Below are 25,867 nucleotides of genomic sequence, written 5' to 3' on the forward strand. Positions count from 1 at the left end.
AATAGGATACAGGCCACTGCACTTTAGCCCCCTTTAATTAACTGAGCAGAATGCACCATGACAGAAATTTGGAACAATCTCGAGAAGGAAGAAAAAGGGGGAGACAGCATGAGAAAGAGAGAGTGATTTCTCTCTGTAATAATGTTCAAGGAAATTGAATGTAGGAGAATGTACAACAATGTTAATAATATGGCTTGGTCTATCTACAATAATGTAATCTAATAGAAAGCAATTAATTTAGGACACAGGCCAGTGCACTTTTTACTCATTTAATTAACACATGGGATATTTGCAAGGAGCTGGAATATAAAGCTTTATAAAGTATTACACCTCCCCTGTCACACCATGAGATGTGGTGGCTAAACTCTCGCGAAGGTAAATTGTACAAAGTGTAAGCTGTAATCCAACTTGTTGACCAAGACTTTTTGACGTATAGATTACACTATAGCCTACACATTGTATATTTTAGCTAAGTACTGTGTATTACTAAGAGATCAAAAAACTGACCAGGACAACTTTTAGTAAACAGAGTGTTGCATGTGTTGTACCACAGTTCTAATACTAAGAGTTACAATAATGAAGTAGTTGTGTTATAATGTTTTTACATAAATTCTTAATCCATAAACAAAATTGAATTTTTATTTTCCATGAGATAAGGTGGTTACTATGCATCACGTACATTTTTATACTGCTGAATTATTAAGCATTTTTTATTTGCAGAATCGTGTCCGTATATTTGATCAGCTTACTTATTGAAGCAGCATTTTTTTTACTAGTAACAATAGTGAGTGTAACCCAGCTGACATCAAATGACTATGGCTTGCATGCTAGCAAACAATTGGCTATCTACATTAAGGTAGGTAATTCTTTGCTAAGAATTGTAACCATACTACATACATACAAATACTATATGTATACAGTATGGGGCGGAAACAAAGTAAAAGGGGCATGTCACACGGGGAGTTTTTCTTCCCACCTGATGAGTGTAAGATGAGTATTAGCCTTCCTAAAATCCTTGGTTTAGGCCTTCAGAAATAATGTACTTACTAAACAAGATGGTGTCTAAAGATCTGCTATAGCAGTCCCTAGAGGGCGTGCTGATCCATACATCCAAACTAAACTAATCCACTAGCACTGTTGCCAACCCCCACGTGACATCAAAAAAAACATTAGATTAGCCCAACAATATCCAGAGCCTTCAGCCCTAGTGTCGACTGTAAATTGTACGACTTTGTCTCGTGTCGGTCAAGTTTAGGGATTCTTCATAGTGTCTCTTCCACTGCCTGACAATATCTATAATCGAGTTCAGCACACAAAGGTCCTCCCATGCTGAGCCCAGCCTGGGATAAACCCTGCCTCTCATTTCAGAGTCATCTGATGGTTTGCCAGATTCTCTCTGAGGCCGACAGAAAGACCTTCGCCATGGTCTTCCTGAACTACTTCCTCGCCTAGGCAACCTTTGGGTCCTCGCCATGCAGGCCTCCCAATAGTGGTCTGCTGATTCAGGTGTTCCCTGAGCTAACTAAGCTTGAAATCCTCTTGAACTTGATCGCTTCCATCACAGCTGATGTTCACCACAAGGTTCTTGGGTTCTGCAACCTTTGGGAACAACTCTAACCAGCCGTCCCCTTCAGTGGAGGGTTTGAACAGATTCTATACAATCAGCCGAAGGTCTTAGATGCAGGGAAAAAAAAAAAATCTGGAGATGGGAACTGAGGAACCTCATACACAGACATTTTTTGTTCACCCATACTACAAGTTAGGATTTATCAGGTCTATCTGGTTACTTCCCATATCTCTTGCAATCACCTAGAGTAAACTCTTCAGCTCTTTGGAGAAAACTCCATCTCATTATTGGCTTCCACAGAAAAGGAGAGAATTCCCAGGAGCCAGATTTAATACCCCGGGGTCAGCTCACCTTTGCTTGCCTCCCCATATGCACCAGATGCCTACACCTTGACTAACAGGTGTTGTGGCTCACATGACAGTGGCCCATTTTGTTCTAACCAGGCCTCATGGGTACAGACCCAGCCGCCACACGCTTGTCTATGTATGAGCTCACCTGCTGTGTTTGGAGGGGACCCCAGTCCTGTTGGTTTATTTTTAACCCAAGTTGGGAGGAACAAATGATTTGTAGCACGTGCAGTTGTTCTCCTAGTCTTCATTTGCGTGGCAATCTTAATTAAGAAGAAGTAAACCTGTAACAGAGGATGTACCAGAATCCACAATCCCAGTATTTGACACATATATCTTTATAAGTTGTTGACAGTTTCTGTTGACTGTTTCTGTTTTGAACAGGGAGGAAATCTAAATACAGGCAGAGCAACTTCCTCCTGTTGTCTCCATTCACTTCCTTGGTAACTTTGTGACACTTGTGCATAGGAATTGTAACCAGTTCCCACACATATTGACTACTGGCATATAGGTAATAACACAAACCTCCCTTTTTTATTGAAATGTCCCAACATTGATTTTCTCCCTTTCCTTTTTTTTTTATAACACAGGCATAGTAAAGGTTATAGAAGTAATGAGAAGGAGGGGAGGCACACTGCCACTTTTCCAGCTCCCTCACACCCAAACAAGCATTTTATAATTCATCACCAGGCCATGACAGATGAGTCCTGCTGGAGAATATTAGAAAATGTCTCAAATCTCATATATATGCTAATGGTATGCTGAGACCGGTTGGGTAGTGTGGCAGACTTTTTAATCTGCTCTTGCTACTACTAGGACCACTGAGTGAAAGTGGAGGAGACACGTCATTGCACTTCAACGATTTATGATCAAACAAACTTTGCTTTTCGGAAGCAGGACACAGAAACAGAGAGAGATAGAGAGAAAGGAAGCGAGGGAGAAATTATACACATATATATATATATATATATATATATATATATATATATAAAGGAGAGAGTAAAGACAAAAGGGGGCAGGGCTTGTTCTTGTAATTTAGCAAATGTGTAATACAAAATAGCAGAAACTCACGGTTTTGACCATAAAAGATGTTGAATTAGTCCTGTCACCGCCGCTTAGTCACTCTGCTGTATTATAATCCATTTCATTCTCATTTTGATTTATGGCATTTTGTGTTCTGCATGAATGCATTATGCATTTCTGTTTAGCGAGGCACTTGTAATAGAGATATCACTGTGATAAACATATGTATGCCCAGTGCAGTTATCTGCTGGGCTGGGAAAAAAAAAAGAAAAAGTCAAAATACGGTTTTCTCTTTCATGTATTGCAATGTATTAATGATGGTTCAGTGGTAAGTGTAAGTTGTTACAAATAGTACGGTCGACCAAAAAGAAAAAAAAAAGAAAAATGAGGCATACAATTTGCATTACACTGATTGTTGGTGACATTACTATATTGCACCACATGTTCTCCGTGATAAACTGAATTGAATAATTGAAATTGACTCCCACTCCCTATCTGTCCTTTTCAAATAAGTTGCCTCCTCTCTGTGTCCGTTCAGTCTCTGTCAGTTTTCTCTGTCCTTTATATGATATTTGTCAACTATGTTAATTTTCTTAAGCCTTGCAATGGAATACAGTTCTCGGAAAATGTATCAAAACTTTTATATGCATTCAAAATCTGGTGTGCCTCCTTGTATTTTAATATATTGCATCCTTGTAAGAACCATAGAGCCAGATACTGTTTCACATTTGCAAATTCTACCTTCCCCGTTCTCCGTGTCTCCCTCTTCTAAACCTGTGCACGTCTATGCAAAACATACACTAAAAGTGATAACATAATCACTCAAAGCCCACGATTCCCTGCTCTATTGGAGCTTGTGATGAGGCATTAATAACAGTGAGACTGGCGCTTTATTTTTTATAAATTACATATGTCAAAGATAAAACTCCTTTGTTGAATGCCTATAGTTTGGGCCCTGGGATAATAAAGGTTCACATAATTCTGAGAACATCCTTCCTTAGACAAAAAACAAAACAAAACAAAAAAAAAAAACAGGTGCACCGACAGTTTGAAACAGACCGATTTGTTCAAACTTTAATCTTTTCCTCACAGTATCTTAAAAATATGAAACCAAATGAAAAGTGAAGCAGTCAAACAATTATTGTTTGACTTGTAACAAACATTTATTTTTTGGGGAAAACAACATTACTATGAATGAACAGCAATATGAAATGTTGATATATTCTCTGACCTCCAAGTTCTAAATAGTGGTTCTGTTTTAAGTTAAACCTTCTCCGCACAAATTCTCAAATTACTTGTTAGCATGACCACATATATCTTGTTTACATGTGCATTGGGCACATAACCCTCTTTAAACACAAGAAGCGATTCCATGCCTCCTTGCCATGCCAGCTGCAAAGAAATCTGATAGGATGGAGCTGCACTGCATTTGCTTTTTAGGGGGACAAATAGAGTAAGTCAGACATATTTTTTTGATAGTATGGATTTAAGCTGCTGAGGGCAAACTTGGGTTGGTTTATGGGGGGATTAAGTACCAGGGGTATTTGCAACAGGGGTCATTTCCACTTTATTTGAAACCCTTTTAACTGCTCACTGTGGCAGCCACCAAGGAAGTTGGTTCTTGATTCTCTCAGGGAATTAAAGAAAAAACAAACCAAATGTGTGATAGAATAGGTTTTCTGATCTGGGCTCGCTACTGTAATCTAATTCTAACACATGTACTCTCCTAGAGCATTTACCTTTGCTATGTTGTGCTTTGTAATGGATTTGATTGTAGTTGCCTCTTCTCACATTACACAATATGTCTCCTCGCATTTGTTTGGATCGCGTCCAACTTCCCGTTTTCCCGTCTCTTCACTCCTCCCCCTGCTGCGGAGACCTGCCTCGTCTACTAACTGACAACAGTGACAGAAAATTATTACACGTCATTACACTTCTTAAATCACAATTTACCCAGCCTCAGCAAATTATTCTCTGGTGGGTGCCAGGGGTAATGGAAACTGTCTTCTCCACTTTACGTCCAGTGCCTCTCCTGCTCTGTCAAACCCACGATGAGTGTCTGTCTCTATAGAGGCGGTGAAGAAGAAGCACTTCCTTCCCTTCACTGTTCTCCATGTTCTTCCTTCCTTTCTCCCTTCTCCTCCCCGTCATCCACGCCTCATATTTCTCTCTTTTTCTTCTACTTGGATCACTTCTTTGTTCCTCCCTCCTTTTGCCCTTCAGAAAGGACACAGTATGTCTCCTCAGGCTGACATTGTTTGCTGCTAAATTGGACATTGTACAGGTAACCTGAGGTGCGGCCCTCAAGTGTCTATTAGATTTGTTTTTAGATGGAGCAGCACTGACAGGATGTTGTCTTACTCAATTTTATTTAACTGACAGAGCAAAGACATTTTTTTTTTTTTTTTCTTCTGGGTTGACTTGTGTTTTTTGTGGAGTTTTTCAAGAATCAAAAAGCAAATTAACTTATAGTCTTATACCTGATGGATATTGACAATTATAGCTCAGGTCAAAAGACGCGAAGGGAAAGTATTTTGTTCATCTAACCATATACTATTAGACAGTATTAGTCTTTGCCCATGTGATTTCACCATCCACTGCTCACAAACACTTTTTTTTCTTTTTTTCGCTTTCACTCTGGAGTAGACTGTTCATGCCCTTTTAGCTTGACTTATGGGCTCCATTTTGTTGCCGGCAGTGTTCATGAGGGGAAACACTCTGGGGCATTACCTTCCAGCCCTGTAGTTAAGGGCTCTTCCCTCTTTCCTCTCTTTTTCTGTCTCTCAACGTCTATTGCTCTGTTTTTCTCTGTGATTTCATCTGTGAAAAACGACTTCCCCCTTCCTCACACTTTCTTCCCTCCGCCAAACTCCTCTCTGTCTCCTTGGTTTTGCGAGTCTCACCTTCTTCCCTTATGCAATGTCCCTCCCCCCGTTTTTCTCTTCCCCTTCTCTTTCTCGATGACTGTACCTCCAGGCCCGCTAGCCTGTAGACCCACCGAGCCACCGCATTCAGAAGAGTTACTACATAGTACATCTCCTAGACATTTGTCTCAACTTCATCTGAAATCATTTTGGGGAGCTGGTGGGCCAGGATGAATGGGACTGCTGGTTAGTGCTAAGTGCCCCCAAAGAGTCCAGGGATTTGAGCAGAGAGGAAGAGAGCGAGAGCTGGAGACTGACTGAGGAGGGAGAAAGAAGAATAGAAAGATAGCAGTAGGAGAGAAGGGTGAAGAAGGAAGCACTTTATTCTCCAATCTTTCCTCCTTTTTTACTCCCATTATTGCCTTGCTCTCATCTTCCATACGTCTGCTCAACATCCCGTCCTCCCTCCCTGCCTGTTCCATTACGCCTCAGTGGGAGAATGATGATGAATCGCCTGGCTGCAAGGAAGCAAAATATATCAAGTCTGGGTGGGTTTGGGAATTGGTTAAGTACTTCTGCAGAGCCCTGACCTCATAATCGCTGTGAGCCTGCGAGGACCTCCTGATTTATAAAGTAGCCGTTGATTAATGCCCTTTTAAGTGGACAAGGCAGGCCAAAGACACAGAGGCTCAACCACTCAAACATGAACAGCACTTGTAAAAAAGAGAAAGGAGTGTGTGTGTGTGTCTGTGTGTGTGTGTGTGTGTGTGTGTGTGTGTGTGTGTGTGTGTGTGTGTGTGTCATTGGCTGTGGCAGCAGCCCATGGAATAACATGCAGTCAGTGTGTGAGTTTAGCAGTAAAGGTAATTGTGGCAGCAGCAGCTTCTCGCCAGTCAAATCTTCCTGGCTATAAATCATTGCCGTTTGGCCTCTCTTTGACACCAATTGCTGCCTGTCCCCAAAGCCTGTCTAAAGCCTCTGTAGGTCAGCAGTGAGCTCTTTAAATACGTCTTGTCAGACAAACAGGCTGGGCGGAAAGCTGCTGCTGCTGCTGCAATGGAATAAGTGATGTTACAAATACAGCCATTTTAAATAGTAATGCATGCATGTGTAACAACATGTAAAACGATCTTAGATAATGAGCAAAATTAAAAAAAAAAAAAAAAAAATCTTTTTACATTATGTCTGTGCTACAACAGCCAAAACGCAGTAATTACATATATACATATGGGAAAAACTGAGCTTTTTGCATCTGTTTAAAAAACACTTCCTACCATATAGATGTGTAATTTCCTGAATAATCAAACCACACGTTGAATTTGCAGAAACAACAGTCACAAGTAGACATCTAAAGCACTAGCTCTACATAAAGCAAGTGTACCCAGCTGGTGTAATAGCCATGGCTAGCCTTAGCCAAAGCTAAAACTAAATTAACTTACTGCTTTGTTTTAATTGAAACATATCCATTTTGACAAACCATTATTCTGTTAATTCAGATTCAGATCATTTTTCCACATGCATTAACTAAATAAGGCAGTAGGCTAATATATACAATCATGATGAAGAATAAAAATCCTACCTAAACTCGTGCAAAAACTAACTAGCTTAGCAGAGTAGCAGTAACATCTCTGCTTTGACTTTACTGAAATTCACCTAACTTGGTATGTTAAGCTTCCAATAAGTCTACAGTAAATCTATTAAAGTTGAAAGTCATATAAAAATGGTATTTGAATCATGAAAAAGTACAGAAAAAGCAGTTTTTCCAACCTGCATCAATGTGTCTGGACATTCATAAAATCACGCGTCGGATCTTTTTAATGCCACCTTGATCATGTTTTTATTCGGTTTTAGTGATTTTTTTCTTTAATGACCAGATTCATCATGGAACAAGCTGACACACTAAAGGCACCTCCGGTAAGTCCATAGGTCGGGTCATGAGTTGCCATTGAGGGGTCAGAGAGGCAGATCGGTGCCTATTCTACTACAAGTCTGTGGACAAAGACACCTTCTGATCTCATTAGGTTACTCTAATTAGACAGTGTCACTTTCCATTTCAGAGACAGTATCTCAGGCAGTAATTCCGCTCGACTCTCTCTCCTTTTATTGCTGCGCGAGACCAGAGACTGTCTAAGTTATAATTGAATGAAGACTGATTAATTTATGTGGTGTTAATTGGTGAAATTGGTGGTGGGAAGTGACAGTCAAATAGACTGTACCATTTCAAAGGTAGCGAGAAGGGGATTTAGAGGAATTTAGATCGGAGAACGTTTAGATTTTAGAGTCGTATGTCAAAGACAAAAAAAATAAACAAAACAGCAAATGTAGAATTGGCTATTCAAATACGTGATTCACGCCTTGGTGGGTTTTAAATCCTGATTTAGAGAGCTTAAAAGCATTACTTTTACAATGTATGGGTATGCATAGCAGTTTTGATTCTTTGTTATCGTACGTGCAGGCATAGCTGAATAAAACCGGTATGTTATTCATTCAGATATAGATACACAATGTTGACCATGTTCCACTTCACTAGAGTACGGTGCACCACGTCGATGAGGTGACATTTTGAAATCTATTTTTCTCAACGTAAAACTTTCCCCTCCTTGTCTCTTTCACAGCGCTGTGCTCTGAGATTGACAGCTCGCTCAACGGGTTCTAGAGGAGGGTTTGAAAGGAAATTTGCTCCGGCGAGTTCTTTTCCTCCCCTCTCTTCACCTGCGGCAAGCGAGATGGCCTGGGCGCGTGGGAGAGACGCAGTGATGGGGGGGGGGGACCAGACTTCGCCGTGCAGTGGAAATGGCAGTGTCAATTAAATATCACTTTCAATTTCCTTGTTTTATGATCCCCGGGCTACTAAGCACCAATAATCCCCCCTCAGCAGGCCCTCCTACCTTGTCTTGAAGAAGATTGATTACACTTGTCGCCTCCTATAAAAAAGACATTTACATGAAAATAAGAAAACAACTTCTTTGTTTGCATGGAAGTGAATCAAGGAAAAAAGCAATTCCCAATTTGATTTTCATACAAAGGCGAGGCGAGATAACAATCTCATGGCGTCTCATCTGAGTGAGTTTTGGAGGTAGAGCAAAGAGGGGGGGAGGTGGGGGGCGAAGACGTATGTAGATTGAATAAAGCTGGCAAATTATTTTCATGCAACGTTGATGGATGTTGTCTTCACTCACACAATGAAGATGTTTCAGATTCTGTGGCAGAGATTGCTTTCGACATGTGTGTTACATGCAGTGTATTCCATATATTTCTGCCCTGAAGATTAATCGCATATAAGACACAAAATACAAAAAAAAAAAAAAGTTTCAGTAATAACATTACACTCCATCGAAATGATTTTATACCCTGTAATTTGTTTCTTTTTTTTTGTCATCAGATAAAACCATGTGTAGACAAACTGTTTTGCGTTTGAGAGAGAAGCTGTTTAATTTTTGTGTCATGCATTTTCTATTATACTGCGTCATGCATCAACGTGCATTTTATTTTGATCTTTTTGTGTCTATCATTGCATTAGAAACACAATTACTGTGAATCCCTTCAGGGCATGAAATTTTGTGTTATGTCTTGATGTCTTGTCTGTTGTCTTGTGCGTTTCTATCCGTGTTTATATTATTAGCATTATCCCCCAATTACAATACTTTTTTTTTTTTTTTACTTGCACACTTCATACACAAAGGCAATTCAATGTGTTTTACATAATGCATCACTGCAGGTGTAGTTTGATCCGCATGAAAATCGGCTTGAAGAGGCCTGAGATTTTCATGTGCTAAGTGATCTGTTACAGTGAATATATCATCTTGAATGTCTTCAAAGTTCTTCTTGAAAGTTACTAATTTCAAAATGATACCGTGTGTGTGCTGGTGAGAGAGCTGAAGATGCAAGAGTCTGCCGCTTGTTTGAAAATCCCAGACAGACTAAAGAAGTGGACGTGGAAAGAAGTTTAATTAAAAGTGAAATGTGTATGATGTTCTGCTGTTGCAAAGTTACATGGTCACTATTAGAGGATGCTGTGAGTATTTGTGTCAGAAATGTCTCCGGCGTGTGATCGCCAGCTGGCTCCCTGCGTGAAGTGAAGTATCGGACCAACTTTTACTTTCTTTGAGGAGCAGAGGTGAGAACGTTTTCCTATTGAGAACATTAAGAGTGCAACAACAAACAAACGCACTGACATAACCCCGATGCTATTCTCATCACTACCGTGTCCATTTTTGTGGCAATGCAAGAAACCTGCTTGTACTAAAATGAGTAAAGAGGCGCAGCTGAGGTTGTGTGTTTGCAGACAGGGTGGTACAGTGCAGTTACAGCACTTGAAAATTGAAACTGCACTTTTATTTTCGGTTGCTAGTACTACACCTACTTCCTGTCACAAATGCAAGAGCAGAACGTCCGTGGCTTTAGCACAGGTACAAAGAAAATGGGAAAGATGGTGTTTCAATCTCTCTCTCTCTCTCTCTTTCTCTCTCTCTCTCTGTTTCTTTCACAAGCTGAACAACATGTCAGAAGAAAGGAAATTCTCCCTCACTACCAGATAAGGACATGCTGGAGACAGTTATTACAAATTAATTAACAATGGGATCAGTTCTATGTACACAGGACTGCGTGCGCTTCCTGTAATGTCATGTAGCAGTTTTTCTTGTAGAGTTATCTCAAACATTGTGAAATTATTCCACACACAACACTGCCTTGCAGTGGCCACTTCTGAGGAGATCAACGGAGCAAACACGTTTTCCTTTCAACTTTACAGATGATTCCTGCTAACGCAAGATAGTAAAATACAGATTAAAATACAGATTGGTTTACATTCCATTCTTCCAGTTTTGTATTATATTTCACTTTGCCTGTGCCGATAGATTAAGACGGTGATGTCCGCGGAACATGATGCAGAAAGAAAGAAAAAGAGAGACAGACACAGAGAGGAGAGGAGGTCATAAGAAATGGGAGAAAAAAGGACAGAGAGAGAAAAGTAGACAGGTAGCAAAGTAGAGACTGAGTTAGAAAGAGGGAGGGGTGGGGTGGCGGGGTCAAAGAGAGAAAAAGGGATTACACTGGCCATTATCAGATATTGCAACCATAGGTATTTCTCAAACAATGGCAGCAGCAGCTGATATGTCCATGCATATATGGTAAACAGTGAAGAGAGATTAGTTTAAACCAAATCTCCTCTGTGCACCTTTAAGTCTTTTGTCAGTGCCACAGAGGCTGTGTAGCAACCGGGTGTGTTGATCATGTTTACACAAAGCATAAGAGCATCAGTGCCTAATAATTCGTGTCTCACATGGTCTTTCACTACTTAAACAAGGTCAGAGCAGCAACGTGAACAACTGAGCTTCCACACACACACACAAACACACACACACATGGCCATATCTGGGCTTTGAACAGTGCCGTATTGTGCCACTCTGTGTGTGTGCCGAGATAAGCTAGGCCGCTAATGCCGTGCGTAAGACACTAATAAACAAACAGTGTTTAAATTCGCCTGAAAGGAATCAGTGATGCGTAGGAAGCACCCCCGGCGCTTCAATGGCTTAATCTGCCTCCTTCTCACTCTACTTTTTCAGATTCTCACAACAGATTAGGTTGTAAATGGACAGAGAAGAAGGGATCGGGATCTCCCCGACACTACAACTTTCCACCCTTACATGATCTAGCGTTATTTCAGTGTTTCGCTGCAGTGTGTGTTTGAACTGTGTGTCCAGTTTGAATCTGAATTCTTTGTGGCATTCTTATTACACCAAAAGATTTATTGATATTATAGCTTTGTATATTTCTTTTTCTTTCCAGCATGAAGTATTTTTATTATATTTACTACTTTCTAAACCCTGATCTTAAGAATCCCTTTTCAATCAAATTTCTATCAGAATTATGTAATTATTATCTTAAAGCAGAATCCAGTATTGTTAAAACAACTGCACATTTAGCTTTCTCTTATTATATCAGGACACTTCAAAAATGACCACATAGTGTTTTGCTCCCTAATTAGGAGCAAGAATAACATTAACAAAAGCAACAAGTAAAAGATCTCATTTGCATCCCTCAAAAACCCCCCAGAGAAAATAGAAACTCATTGTCGTGGTTGTTGTAGTGGGTCCACACTCCTCAGCAATCGGTGTGTAACTTTTCCTTATAAATTCATAATAAACTCAATATTTTATTTGCAATTTTGTAACACAGTTGAGGGCACAGGGATGTAACAGTGGGCAGCTTAACTCACTTACTTGTATGTCTGTGGGATACACAGCAGTGTCACTGACTTAGTGGCAACTAGAGGGCAGGCATGACTATTGGTCTTCATCGTAAAATGTGCGCATGTGCTTGTGTGCAGGATGTCTACTAAAACTCTGTAGATTGCTGTTTACTTGCTGATTTGACTGAAAGATCTCAGTTCCAGTTCAGTTTTGTGTTTGAGTTCTTTGGTGTGATAATGCATGTTCATCACACTGATCTTACAGAGTTATAACAGGATATTTGCAGAGATGATCATGTTTGCTGCAAAAGGAGGTGAAGGAGCATGATTATTTGGCTTATCATATGTATTTTTGATAAATAGAAAAAAAGCCAAAAATCATACTGTATATAACATTTATCCGTGCAAATAAGCCACTGAGTTATCACTTTTCCATGATGTAGTACCGGCGTTCCAGCAGGGCATTACAACAGTGTGGAACCCTCAGAGTCATGTGTTGAAATGTATTAGTCATTGTGCTATTGGAGAACACGCAGGGGGGGGAAAACCACGGTCCTTCCGGAGAGCGATTCATCAGGTTTTTCCCAGAGCCCTCCCGGGTCAAGTTTTTATGGCGCCTGTTTGGTTTCCAAATGCTCTTTTCTCTCACCCCCTCTCAGCCACGCTATAGTGTCCAAACTTGTCTACATTTGCTTCTCGTGTTTTTGTGCATGGTAGATGTCCTTTTAAAAAGACCAATCTCAAATAAGTCTTTATTCTTGTTTTGTTGGCTCATATTCTCTGTTTTCATGAACTCTGGCCCCAGCCATGGCAACAGCTAGAAAAATGTTAACATTGATTGACAGGATTAAAAAAGGCCCCCTTCCCCGGTACGCATTTCAAACACTTTGGGAACAATGGTGCTTGGTGTGATTGAATTAATGAGGTATCGCCGACTGTCAAAAGAGCACACATACTTTACATAAACCTGATTATCTTTGCATGGCAGAAATAGAAGAAAAGAGGAAGCGAGGGAACTGAAGGAGGAGGATGGAGGGAGCGGAGAGGAAAGAGAAGAGAGGAGGAGACAGATTTGGATTTCAGTGGGCATCTCCCAAAAAAAAAAAAAAAAAAGAGGCATCAAAGTGTGTGCTGGATGGTGGGGGTGGATGGGGTGCTCATAAAAGTAGTGATGTTCTGGCTTGGGCTCGCCTTGGCCTCTCCCTCATGCCTGTGCTCTGTTTAGCATAAACCAACCATAGGGGCTTTAACAAATCTATTCAAGGAGCATGGGGCCCCAGAACAACATAGTTTTTCACAAGCCACCACCCCCAAGCAAGACGTTTTTTGCAGGGCAGCCATTGTTCCGCTTGAACCGCACAGAGATTTCATCGTCTCCCCGACCCCGAGCCAGAGGAAAAGGAGCAGTGGTGCCCTTAGTGAACCCATGAAGTGACACCCGGAGTGACTGCCAAGAGTCTCACTAATTCTACCAACCTATTGAGACAGGAAAATAGAGTGGAGGAGAGGAGGGTGGGGTGGATTGTGGGAGGGAGGGAGGGAGGGAGAGTGAAGGGATGGATAGAGGTTCTCTGACTGAAATGCTCACCAGATCAGCAAAGTGAACCCTCTGAAACGTGAGCTAATTCTCTATTTAATCCTTTTAGCTGCTTTTTCTCTCCCTCTCTATCTGTCACTTCTCTCCTCACTCAACCCCCCCCACTCCACCCCTACCCCACCCTCCTTCCATCCCTCTCTCTCTCTCTTTACTCTTTCTCCCTCCTGTCCTCTTTTCTTTAACCTCTTTTCTGAGGGAAGTGTCAGCAAAAGTTCTTGTTGAGCAGCAGAAGAAGAGGCAGGGAAGGATGAGGCTTCTAGGAATGATTCGGTGTGTGTGTGTGAGTGTGTGTGTGTGTGTGTGTTTGTGTGCGTGTCTGTGTGTAAGTGTTGGCTAAGTGAAGGGGGTAAGTGTTAAGAGAGCTGACTGTGTAGGCTGCTCCTTTCCCTCTATGTTTTTTCTTCAAGGAAAAGCTCTGACAGCTGCGGTTTGATTTCTCGGGTTGTCAAAAGTCATCTTTGTTAGTTCTCTCTGCCAATGAATGGCAGCGGATTAGAAAAAGAGGCGTGTTCGCACATGGAGCTGTAGGTGGGCTTTGCCTCGAGTGGTTTCCATAAAGAAAAGGGAAAATCGCACAATGTTACTCCAGGGGCCTCTGAAAGGAAAAGAAAATCGCACATTACTCCAGAGGCCCCCATTGTCTTACCTACTAAACCCAAGCATATCAGATGCCTACAGATCCCCTCCCCTCCTGCTTCTAATCGTATAGCTGAGAGCCTGCATAGAAAGATACAAATTGTCTCTCGTGCTGTGAGGTTGCTGGAACATAAATTGATGGGAGAGGCATTGTTGTCAGTGAGTAATATACTTAGCATTATTCATAAAGAAGAGGAGAAGATTAAAAGGTGTTGGCTGGTATTGGAGGAAAAAATAAAAAAAAAAAAGGTACTTGACTGCGTGGCTGACACAGGAGTTACATATGGCCTAATGTGGGTTTTTTTTTTTTTTATCTGCTGCAATTGTCAGAAATATATATCCCCGGGGTTGTATCCACTGTGCATGTCATTGTACAGATATGAACAAAACAAATGACAGGCATAATAATGCATCACGATCAGATTTATTGCCAGCTGGAGCCAATTACAATGCCTGCTTATTACAGCTCAACTTTTGCGTGGGTTTACTGTATATGACTAAAGCTGTTTGTTTATGTTTTTTTTTCTTTCTCCTTCATGTTTTATACTTTTGTTTTTTTCCATCTATAGTACAGGATAGTTTCGAAAATGTTATATATTGACAGTATCCTCTTCGAAATATAGCATGTGGGACATATACATGAAAATATGTCCTTTTTTTTTTTTTTGTGAAAAAGGCTCAATTAAATAATTTGTTATGTTTCGGGGAGGTAATGGAGGCTAAACGTGTGTTTGTTTATTTGTTTTTCTCGTCACTTAAAGAGTGACAAGTAAAAGCCCTTGAAAAAAAAAAAAAAGTTTATTCCCACAGTGAAAAGTACAGTGTGAAAACCTTTGTACAGCAGCCCTGATTTCTTCTGACTTGGTGAATAAGTGAATAAAATGGTTGTCAACCAGTTTTGTAAAGGCAAACGTTCCTCTGTGCAAACATGTGTTTAAGATATGGTTTCCAGCACTGGTCGGTTGCTTGCTTGAATGCAGCACCACTCAGAAAGGGTTTGAAAGGCTAATCTGGTTTTTGGCACCTTTCTTCTTTTTTTCTTCTTTCCCTTTGCCTCGTCGCTCCTCTCCTCGAGGCTCCTCTCTGTTCTTCCCTTAAGCCCTCAGGAATGGAGGAGAAAACACTGGCCGGCTTTGAAACGGGTTAATTTCACAATTATTTATTAGCGAGGCTTTACTCGACAATAAAGCTCCACCATGAGTGAAAAAAAACAACAACTCCTTGAACACTTTTGTGCGAGTGATCCTAAAATATTAGCTAAGTGTTATACCCGCCATAAAAGCCTTGTGTAGCTCCCAAAGCTTGCTTCTATTATATCAACACTCTAAACGACTCAAACATCTTTCCCTCAACTAACCAGAGCCTTTTCTTTGGGCTGTCATCGGAGCCGGTAGTAAATTAAGCAGAGGGCTGAGCAACAACCCCTTGACTTTTATTGAGGCCAGGGTCTAATTATAATTCACCGGACCAGACCTTTTGTGTCACTGAGTGCTTCATTTGCAGTTCGCGGTTTGCAGTTTGCATGAACCCTGGAGACATTAACTCTGTCCCCTTCTCCATTCATTACAATGCTATTAGTCTCTGCGAATTGATCAATATATCATGTATAGAACATCTTGAATGTGGACGTCTGGCTCCTTTGTTAGCCCAGAGATAATGGTTTCCCCATTCAAGCCGGCTTGTAAGAACATGGAGATAAAGCAAGGCAGGGAAGAGTTATACCGCTTACAGCTATGGAGAGGGAGCTATCTCATCCAGATTATAAGTGGGTGAACTAAAAACGCATAAAAAAAGGGACAGTTTATTGTGAGGAGGAGAGCAGTACTGGAGGAGGGTGTAAAGATCTGAAAAGACTCAAACTGGCACCTTTTATTCTCCTCAGGCGTCCAGGAGGGAAGAAATCATCCATCCACTCGGCTCAACGCGGCCTGATAGAGCTGTGAGTGCTGTGATGCAATGCCAGGCGCTACCGAGAGTCAACAATGTATGGGACATTTTTAAAATTAGAACTTGTTATATAAGCTGAGAACGTTTATTTTTATTTCCACTATTACATGTTTTTATTCTATCGGTGTACGTTCAAGTTGCCGTATAAATTTTACTTTTTGATGTGAGTCAATTTCAGTGGTATCACCTCTCGTTGTACTACGCGCTAAACAACACGTAAACACTGGTAAATGCCAATGTAGTAGTCATCCTCCAATAACAGCTATGATTCTCAAGTGGCCGTCGATCTACATGCGATAACTCGTCAAAAAATAAACATTCGCGCACACGCAAACACGCTCAGAGTGAGAATCTTGGTCTCATCATATTTCCCTTGAAGTACATCCTCTCTCCACACTCTGGTGCCTGGGCCTTACAGATCAGTCTGTGTATTGTGGCACCCCTTGAGAAAGCAGACACAGAAGAAGGTCCTTGATAACATTTTGTTGTTGGGGAATGAGATTTGGTGCCTTTACTGAATCCCTAGAGGGCAGTAGTACAAATGTTTTATATTCAGAGAAGACTTGCCTCTGCCTGTGATAAGCAGCCGTGATCCAATTGGCTTGTGGGAGAGTGGCAAGGGTTTTTTTTTTTTTTTTTTTTTTTAAGAAAAAAAAAAGGAAAGCACAGGCTGCTCAGAAAAACTGCAGTGGAGGAGGCCTCCCTCTCAGACACTGATGGTTGAAAAAAAACAAAACTTCTTTGTCTGTACAAGATGAAGGGACCACAGTCACACTAAATACCCCTGGCCTAGTATAGATTAATGGGGCATTAACATGAGCCAAATGCATACTAACATCCCCATGTAGTAAAGTTAAGGGGTTTAACCTTTAAGTACTTCACCATGACAAGGAGCAAACAAGTGGATTTTGAATTGTTTGCACTTTACCCCACACTTTATTTGGAACTATGGCCCCTTCTTTAAAAAAGAAAAACAAGACAAAAAAAACTATAATCTGATCCTTTCTATTTTAAAATCCACCTTTCAAGTGCAAAGTGAAGTACAAATGATTTTGTGATCTTACTTTGTCATTCCTATCCCCGTCCGTGCTGTAACTTCACTCTGATTAATGATAAAGTACGTGGAAAGGAAGAAACTACTTTTACTCCACTGATGTAGCAGATGCAATAAAATCACAGGAGCAGTGTCACGTTCTCTTCCTTGCGTTGTTACTTGATATTTACAGCGATACCTGGGCCTAATCGATGATATAAATGCATCTCTCTTGGCAAAACTCTTCCTCCTGCGGAGTCTAACTGGAGCGCAGGGCTGTCAGACACTCAGGACAGACTCCAGCCCGTGTTAGCTGTCCTTTCTCTACATTTCCTTGTGGAGTTTTGACCTTTAAGATATGTCAGCGTGCAAAAGAAAGAAAAAAAAAAAAATGCAAGCCATACATTCCCTCAGCCCTATGGCTCCCTATGCAGGTGCAAGCTTGTGATGAGGGCAGGGGGGGAGACAAACTCTGTCTGATGTGCGCACACACACACACACACACACACACACACACACACACACACACACACACACACACACACACACACACACACACACACACACCAAACACAAACACACATCTCTGGCTAACAGCCGTGGAGCCTGGGTTTGAATTCACTCTGCGGTGGACCGTTTCAATGAGCTTTAATTTAGCATCCTGCTGGCTCAATTGGGATTGTAATAGAACACATTACACCTTGTCCTGCAACAGAAGCTCTCTCTCTCTCTCTCTCTCTCTCTCTCTCTCTCTCTCTCTCTCTCTCACTCTCTCTCTGCGGGCCTCTCTGTCTCAGTCCTGGGAGAATTGATTTTTTCCAAATGCAGGGGAACAAATCAAAGGACAGAATGATTGTGTTGCAAAGAGGAACGGCAGACATGGCATCGTAATCAATTTGACTATTAACTCGCCGATGTTTTCCTTTACTCTACAAGAATTTTTTTTTTTTTTAGACCATTATGTAATGAGTGAGCAGCACATTGCTCCGTAGTAATTACAAACGTGATAAACAAAAACAGGGACACTGAGTTGGTGAAGCCTTTAAAATTGTCAAGAGGTGAGTTGTGGAACACGCATCGGCGTTAAAGTAATCAAGACAAAATGTAATTGGATGCAAAGGTATTTGTGCGATCACAGCCGGCAGCTCTTGTTCTGCACTGTACTCGACACCTACCTGCGAAACACATTTAGGGGGCTCTCTTTCTCACTCTCTTTGCATCTGACATTTCCCCCTACTTAAACAGACAGAGGGGAAAGCAGGTGGGTTTGGTCACTACAGTATTGTAACTCAGTGGAATTGACTCATAGCACGAGCTGGAGCAACAGACATAGCTGCACAAAGCAACATGTTTTTTTTTTTTTGGTCTCCCACAACAAAAAAAATGACTCCTCCCTCCTCTTTTGCTTCCATCTCACAATATATCCATCCTCTACCGTCAAAGGAGCTCACCTTGACAGCTCCTCCAGTCACCCTGTTCTAAGTGGATGATTAAAAAGAGATGGAGGGGTTTTACTCAGGGCTGGTATGCGTGGCATCCCAAGAGCCCCCCTCCAAGCTAGCCAAGCGGAGCGAGCTACAGCTGTCCTCCAAACAAGCCCCGCCATCCTTTATTTATTTCTGCTTAAATATTGATGCATGTTATGAAAGGTTTAAAATAATGTGTCTGCCTTTTTTTTTTTTGCTTTTTTTTTTTTTGCTTTGCCCTGGCACAATGTTTTCTAATGCATAAATAATTCTTTCCTTGGACGCTGCATGGACACTGGGTCCGGCACATTAGATGGGGTGTATCCGCTGTATCACATTCTTTCTGCCTGAGAGAAAATACCCATCCCTTGTAATTTCCTACACTTATACAATCGCCGTTGACAGTAAATAATTGATGTATGAATTTAGGGCTAAAACTCCAACACAATATGACTTCATGTCAAGGGTTAGTCCCTGCAGATTTGAAGCCAAATCATCTCGTAAAATGGATTCTTCCTCTCTAACAAAAGGGGTACCCGCTTTTGAGTTCCTACCTTTTATTCCTCCCTCCATTGCTGTGCCCCCCTCCCTCGTTCTCATCTGCCCTTCTTTCCATTAGAAAGACCTGGGTCTAGCATTCCCTCTTGATGAGGTCTTGCTTTTTTGCGTGGCTGGTGATAAGTGAGTGATTTGGCCCATTATTAGCCGAGGATATGTTTTGCTTTTGAACACAAATGGGTTTTTCACACTGACATGAACCCATTTTTTGACTGCGTCGGTGATGGAGTAAAGGAGCCGCCCACGGCGCGAGCAGCGCCCTCTCACTTCTCATCTCACTATCTGTGCTGTAATGTACAATTACGCCTCTAAACGTGCCGGCCAAATCCATTTGTGTGATAGGAATGGAGGCAGAGGAGATGAAAGGGCAAATGGAGTAGATTAGTAATTTCAATTCTCTTATGCTTCAATTAACACGTTGTGGCAAGTACAGCTGCTTTCTGCACTGAACAGCTCAAAGACGTCTCCTGCAGATGTGTGGCACAACACAGCAGTACTGCAACGAAATCAGGGCTTTTAGTTTGACTATTAGAGAGTTTGGCATAAATGTTGTAGAAGAAGAAGGAATATGATACGAGTGATACACTGATGGACGGTTTGGATTCGAAATTTTTTAACAGCAGTCATTACGAACCTACAGCCTAATGTTGTAGTGTGGTGCTTGTCTCTCTGTATCCGGCTCAACTCAGTTCAGTTTGTAAAAGGACGAGACCAACGAATCCCTCTCAAAAAAAGGCTGTGACTTCCCCAATGACCCACAGTTTATTTCAGAAATGACTCATCAGAGCATTTTCTAATCTGCCACCTCGATGACTAATACACAGTTCATTCAAGTCATTTTCAACGCATTATATCAGTTCGTCTCATCATTTGACTCTGACTTGATTTGTTTTTGTGATATTTACCATGCAGCTCCACATAGTTGCAACTACTATCATCTGCACGTGTTACCAAAATCAATTGAGGTTGTCACGTGGAACTTTTTGAACTTTTATGCACGTTCAATGGGCTGTCTATCTGTGTATCTTCAAGCAGTTGCCTCCAAACAAAGTGCATTATGGGTCACTGCTTCTCTAAAATCCATGATGTCAAGGTATCCTGTAATCTAAATTGTCTATACCAAAGACAGGCTGATCACTGGGGATAGTGTAAGGTTATTGGGGGAGGGGAAATGATACCGAGTGTTTTTATTGGCTGCAGTTAGAGGCGTGCGTTCAAATTTTCAAGCAAACAATGCTGAACAAAAAGAAACGTACATACACAGTCACAATTTCACGCAATATATTTTTTAGTTCACCGTTAACACTCTCTTCGCTGACTAGATATGTTTACACAAGCAATACATTCAAAGATGTTATACGATGTAACATGAGAGCGAGAGAGACAGATATTGTTATGATTTGAGATGGTCAGTCCCAACACCCTCAGGGGTATTCTCCAGACATTTATCGTGAACAGAAATGACCCCGGGACCTGCCCTGACCTCTGTGAAGCTGTAGGATCAATGACATCTTTGCCTCTCGCCCCCTCTTCCTCCACTCCGCTGCACTGGCTTTAGAAACAAGAAGTGCTTGGGGCTACACACATGTCCAGCCTGCCACCCCCTCTTTAGATTGTGTTGATGTGTGTGCGTGTGTGTGTGTGTGTGTGTGTGTGTGTGTGTGTGTCCAGGCCCTCTAGTGTACCCTTGGCCATCTTGCACTGTAATCACCACACACAGCTGCCACCTGACTCTCTCTCTCTTTCCCTCATTTGGTCCTGCCTTCCCTCTCTCACCCCCTCCTATATACGCTCTAACCGGTATGATCTCGACAGTGGATCCTAATGTCTCTCGCCATGATTAATCTGATAAATAATAAATATATCAATCTAGCCTCTCGACAAGGACTAATTCTAACCAGCGGGGAGGCACAAGCCCCCTTTAACTGCTGCCTGTAGCTGCCAAATTAATTATTTAATGATTAATTCTTTAGGAAATGGGAAAGTTTTGATTAATACTGTCCAGGTATCTGTCTTCAGTTGTTTGATGTATGTCAGAGAATTCAGCCCTCACTGTCTCTACGACCTTTAAACACACACACACACACACACACACACAGGAGATACACACGCTTGCAATCATGGATCCACGCACATGCACATGCACATTTACACACTCACACAAACACACGCATACCCAGGGTTAGAAGAGAGACATTTTAGCTCTTATGAACGAAGCCAGAGGCTACTGTCACTGAGATCAGATGCTGAATATCTCACAATAAATTACAGCTGGATCTCAGAGGCTCTCATCCTTGAACTTTGAACATGTCAGCTTTGGATAACACCCCCCCAAACCTTCTGTGTGTTTGTGTGTGTGTGTGTGTGTGTGTGTATGTGTGTGCACATTTGAGTGAGTTTTCGACCCTATTTACTAATGGAAGCCTCTGAGGCCCATGAGTCGCTATACATTTTTAATGATGTCAAATTGTCATTTCACTCTGCTGTTTGCTGTTCAAAGGAAAATACGAACGTCGAATCAAACACAAATGTAATAATTTGTGTGTAGACACAATAAAGAACAAAAAAAAAAAGAAAAGAAAAAAAGAGAGAAAATGTGGTTGTGCAACATGGAGATTGTTCAGATTCAACCTTGGATATCGCTGAAAGAAACAGTGTAACATTTCAGTGTTTGCATTATTCACAGTAACAGCTTTTTTTTTTCACTGCAGTAGATGATATTATTTGTAGGAATGCATTTTGAAAGTATTCTAGTAAGAATTAAATTGATCAGTGATGGCGTAAATGTACTGTTAATACAAATGTTAACAATTTAAACGGGATGTAGAAATGATCAAATGTCATGTGTAAAACATGTATCTCCAAAATGTCTTTTCACAAGGTAATAAAAACTGCTGTGTATCCAATGTTGTGAAAAGCATTTTTTCTGCAAATGATGATACAGATCACTAAAGTTGGAGATACATGTTATTTTATTTTTATTTATTGGACAGTGCAAAAAATTCTAGCTGTAGCAATTAATCCCCAATCCTGTTCATTTCATACAATTTGTATTTGTTTTTAGCCACAGCCCCAGAGGAATGAGGCCAATTTATCTGAAAAACCCAAATGTTTGACTAATTAAACTATAATGAACCAACTACTACAGAAGTCTGTACATCCTTCATTACTGAGATTTCATTCTTTTATTTTCTTCAATATTTTGTATGTCTGCCTTTATTTTTGATGACAGATTCGATCTTCGTGGTCGTCTTGCACAAATCTGTGGAGAGATGTTCTGCCGTTCTTCACAAACGATCCTTTTTCAGCCGCTCTTGGCTATCATGTTGGAAAATTCCTCTCCTGCCAAGCTTCTTGAGACTGGGAGACATCTTTTCATTCAGTATTTGGGTTTACAAACTTGCATTTATAGCTCCATCTGTAAGGGACATCTTCTCTACACCCTTTTCACAGTCAACGCTACGCAGTCACTGTTTGTGAAATCCTGGACAGGTCCACACCAAACAAGCTGGACCCCATCAGAGCCAAATAAATTCAGTTTCATCCGATCAAAGAATGTGCAGCCAATATTCATCCGGGCACTTGTCATGTTCTTGCAAAGTTTAATCTTGCAGTTTCGTGCCTTTTTGTGAGCAATGGTTTTCTTCTTGGATGCCAATTCTTGTAGAATTGACTTGCAATGTCATTCACACAGTCTGATCAGTCACTGATACACCATTTTCCACAGATAATCCCTGTGCCAAGGCAGACACACAGCGAATTTAAGCCTAGGTGGCATCATTTTTCAAGTAGGACCTCTGCACTTTCTGTCATTGGTAGAATGTTCTTCCTCTGCCTCTCTACCGCTGCTGCAACTGTGTTTCTGCTTATGTTCAGTAGCCTGCCGATGATCTCGTACTCTCTCCATCTTTATAAAGTCCCACAATTTGGTTTCCTACTTGTTCAGACAATTCCTTCCTCACAGGGAAGCTGTGGTGTTCACAAATCATTCCATAACCTTACTCGTGCACTTAGCATTAACTGGTGTACTTGCTTTTGTTGCAGTGACACGGGTAAACTGACTTCAATTGCACTCAGGTTATATTTTGGGGCCTGTATGTCAGGATTAGAGGTAAGTAGGACCCAAATGCAGCCAAAACTTGGGGAACGGTGCAGACAGGTTTATCAACCAAGATAACAGACATGACCAGACGACGTGAACAAACCCTGAACTAAACAGACGAACCAACACAGACAAAGGGGAGCACAAAGACTATATAGACAAGAGAGGCAAGGGTGATTGAACACAGGTGAAACACATTAGGGCGGGGCAGACAATCACCACACAGACACAGGACCAAGACAGGAGGCAAAAACACTGACACACAAGGAAACCAATTAACAAAATAAAACAGGAAGTGCAAAAGTCCAAAACAAAACTAACAAAAAGTGTCTGCCATAACAAACCATGACACTGTATTTTCAATTAGCACCACTAAAACAGAAATTTAGAAGTTGTGAAAGTTCTTTTGTATACATCATGTCAAAACTATATAGTGGTAGAGATACAGTATGTCAGATGTATCTTACTTTCTAGTTAGTTACTTACTTTGTTGGGAAAACTGAAGACACTTGTTGCCATAGATTCCAAATGAAAACCATTGAATCTTAACGCCATTTAATTTATCAACTCCTCTTTAAAGGGCTCTATTGGATTCAGGACATCTTGTTTTTTCCAGTTTAACAGCTCCCTGTGCAGTGAACTGCAGTTGTACACCACATGGGATGTTAAAGGATCCAAAGGAAACTAAATTATGTGCACAACAACTCCATATCAAACAAAGGCATCGCAAACGTTCTCATCGTTCTATACATCCTCCTCTGTGTTTGATCTAGAACAGAGCATTGATCTGAAAAAGTGAAACACTGTTTTTGGATTCTTGTATATGTTGTATATGACAGCTTAATATGTACCTTTTTGGTTCATTTCAACAATTGGTGAAAACTGAAGAAAGCTTATTTCCCATCTATAAATCAGGCTGGTATACATTCTTTATATATTTCTTTATATCTCAATAAAGTAAAATAAAATGGAAAATCCAGATGAAGTCATGTCTAAAGGAGCGAGACATTATGATGAAGAGCGTTCCTCCTCTTTCATTCATCATGCTTTGGCTTTTAATCATGATATGGCTCCCTCTCCCCTCTCACCCTTTGCTAAAAACCAACCTGCTCTCAGGGTGAGGAGAGGAGACCTGCCTTTAATAGGGCCAACAACCTGACAAACCCTGCTCTGTCTTCAACAATATATTTTCACACTCACGCTCACACACACACACACACACACACACACACACACACACACACACACACACACACATATATATATATATATATATATCACACAGATGTTCCCCACACACACACACTTTCAAACACACACACAAACATTAAAAATGAGTGTTTCCGTTGGTGAGAAAGACGGGAGGCCGGCGACTCACCATCAGAGTGACAGACTGCATTGTCCGAGCGAGCTTTGGTGGTTGTAACAAGCATCAGGACATTAGAGCAAACAAAAGCAGGATTGGGAGTGTCATCAATCAATGGGCTGACAGTTGACTTCAGTTTGTTTGTCCCGCACTCTGCATAATAAGTGATTGGATCTCAGCTAATTAGATATTGGGTAATCAATCATTGCCAACAAGGCACTTGGCTGGCTGAAGGGACTCTCCCTTTGCGTGTGCCCGTTGTCATGAAATAAATTAGAAATAAAAATTATTTAGTGCCAGCCAAAAGGTAATTCCCACCAGTGAGCTGTCCAACCGCTGCCTTTGTGCAAAGGAGACACATGGAGAGAGGGTGGAGGGGGGTCTCATGTCCTAACCAATTACTGAAATATTCAGTTGAGGAATTTACATAATAAATGATGCAATGAAATATTGATATATTTGCTTGGAATGATGTTTTACTGCATAAACATGCATCTAACAATATGTCCACATGGAAGCAAGCATTTTTCATATACGGAGCAAAACAAACACACATCGTTTACAGATTCACTGTTGGGAACTGATGTCACTGACTTGCAAGCTGACTTTTTTTTAGTTTAATTTAGTTAATTTAGTTGTAGCATATTATAATTTTATCTTACCAAACACAATTCCTTTGAAACATAAATAGTTAATAAGAGCAGGTATTTATTACAACTTTAAATTGTTGTAATTAGGTTTTACAGCATAAGTCATAAAGTAGCTATCTGGTAAATTCTACAGGGGGCGAAGTGTGCCGATGAAACACACACAGCATTTGTAGTGTCGGTTTGCTCCCACCTTCTTTCCTCACCCTGTCAAAACGTCTCCCTCACACCTTCTCTTTCTCCTCTCTTCCTTTTCTTTTTTTTTTTTCACCCTCAGGTAGCCGCTGTAAGATGCACAATGCGTCTCCGCCGATGCTGCAATGACACAAAACATGCAGTTGGGGAAATCGTAGGACACGACAGATAGAAAGAAAGAGGGAAGGAGGGACGGGGAAAGACAGAAGGAATCGGTGAGAAAATGAATTTGTGATGGGAAAACTACAAGCTAAAGAGTAAGGGAGGAGAAAGGAGAAGTTGGGAACAAATGAGGGAATGAGTGATAGTGTGAGAGAGAGAGAGAAAGA

The sequence above is a fragment of the Seriola aureovittata genome, chromosome 7 (assembly GCF_021018895.1).
Source record: "Seriola aureovittata isolate HTS-2021-v1 ecotype China chromosome 7, ASM2101889v1, whole genome shotgun sequence".
Taxonomy (NCBI): domain Eukaryota; kingdom Metazoa; phylum Chordata; class Actinopteri; order Carangiformes; family Carangidae; genus Seriola; species Seriola aureovittata.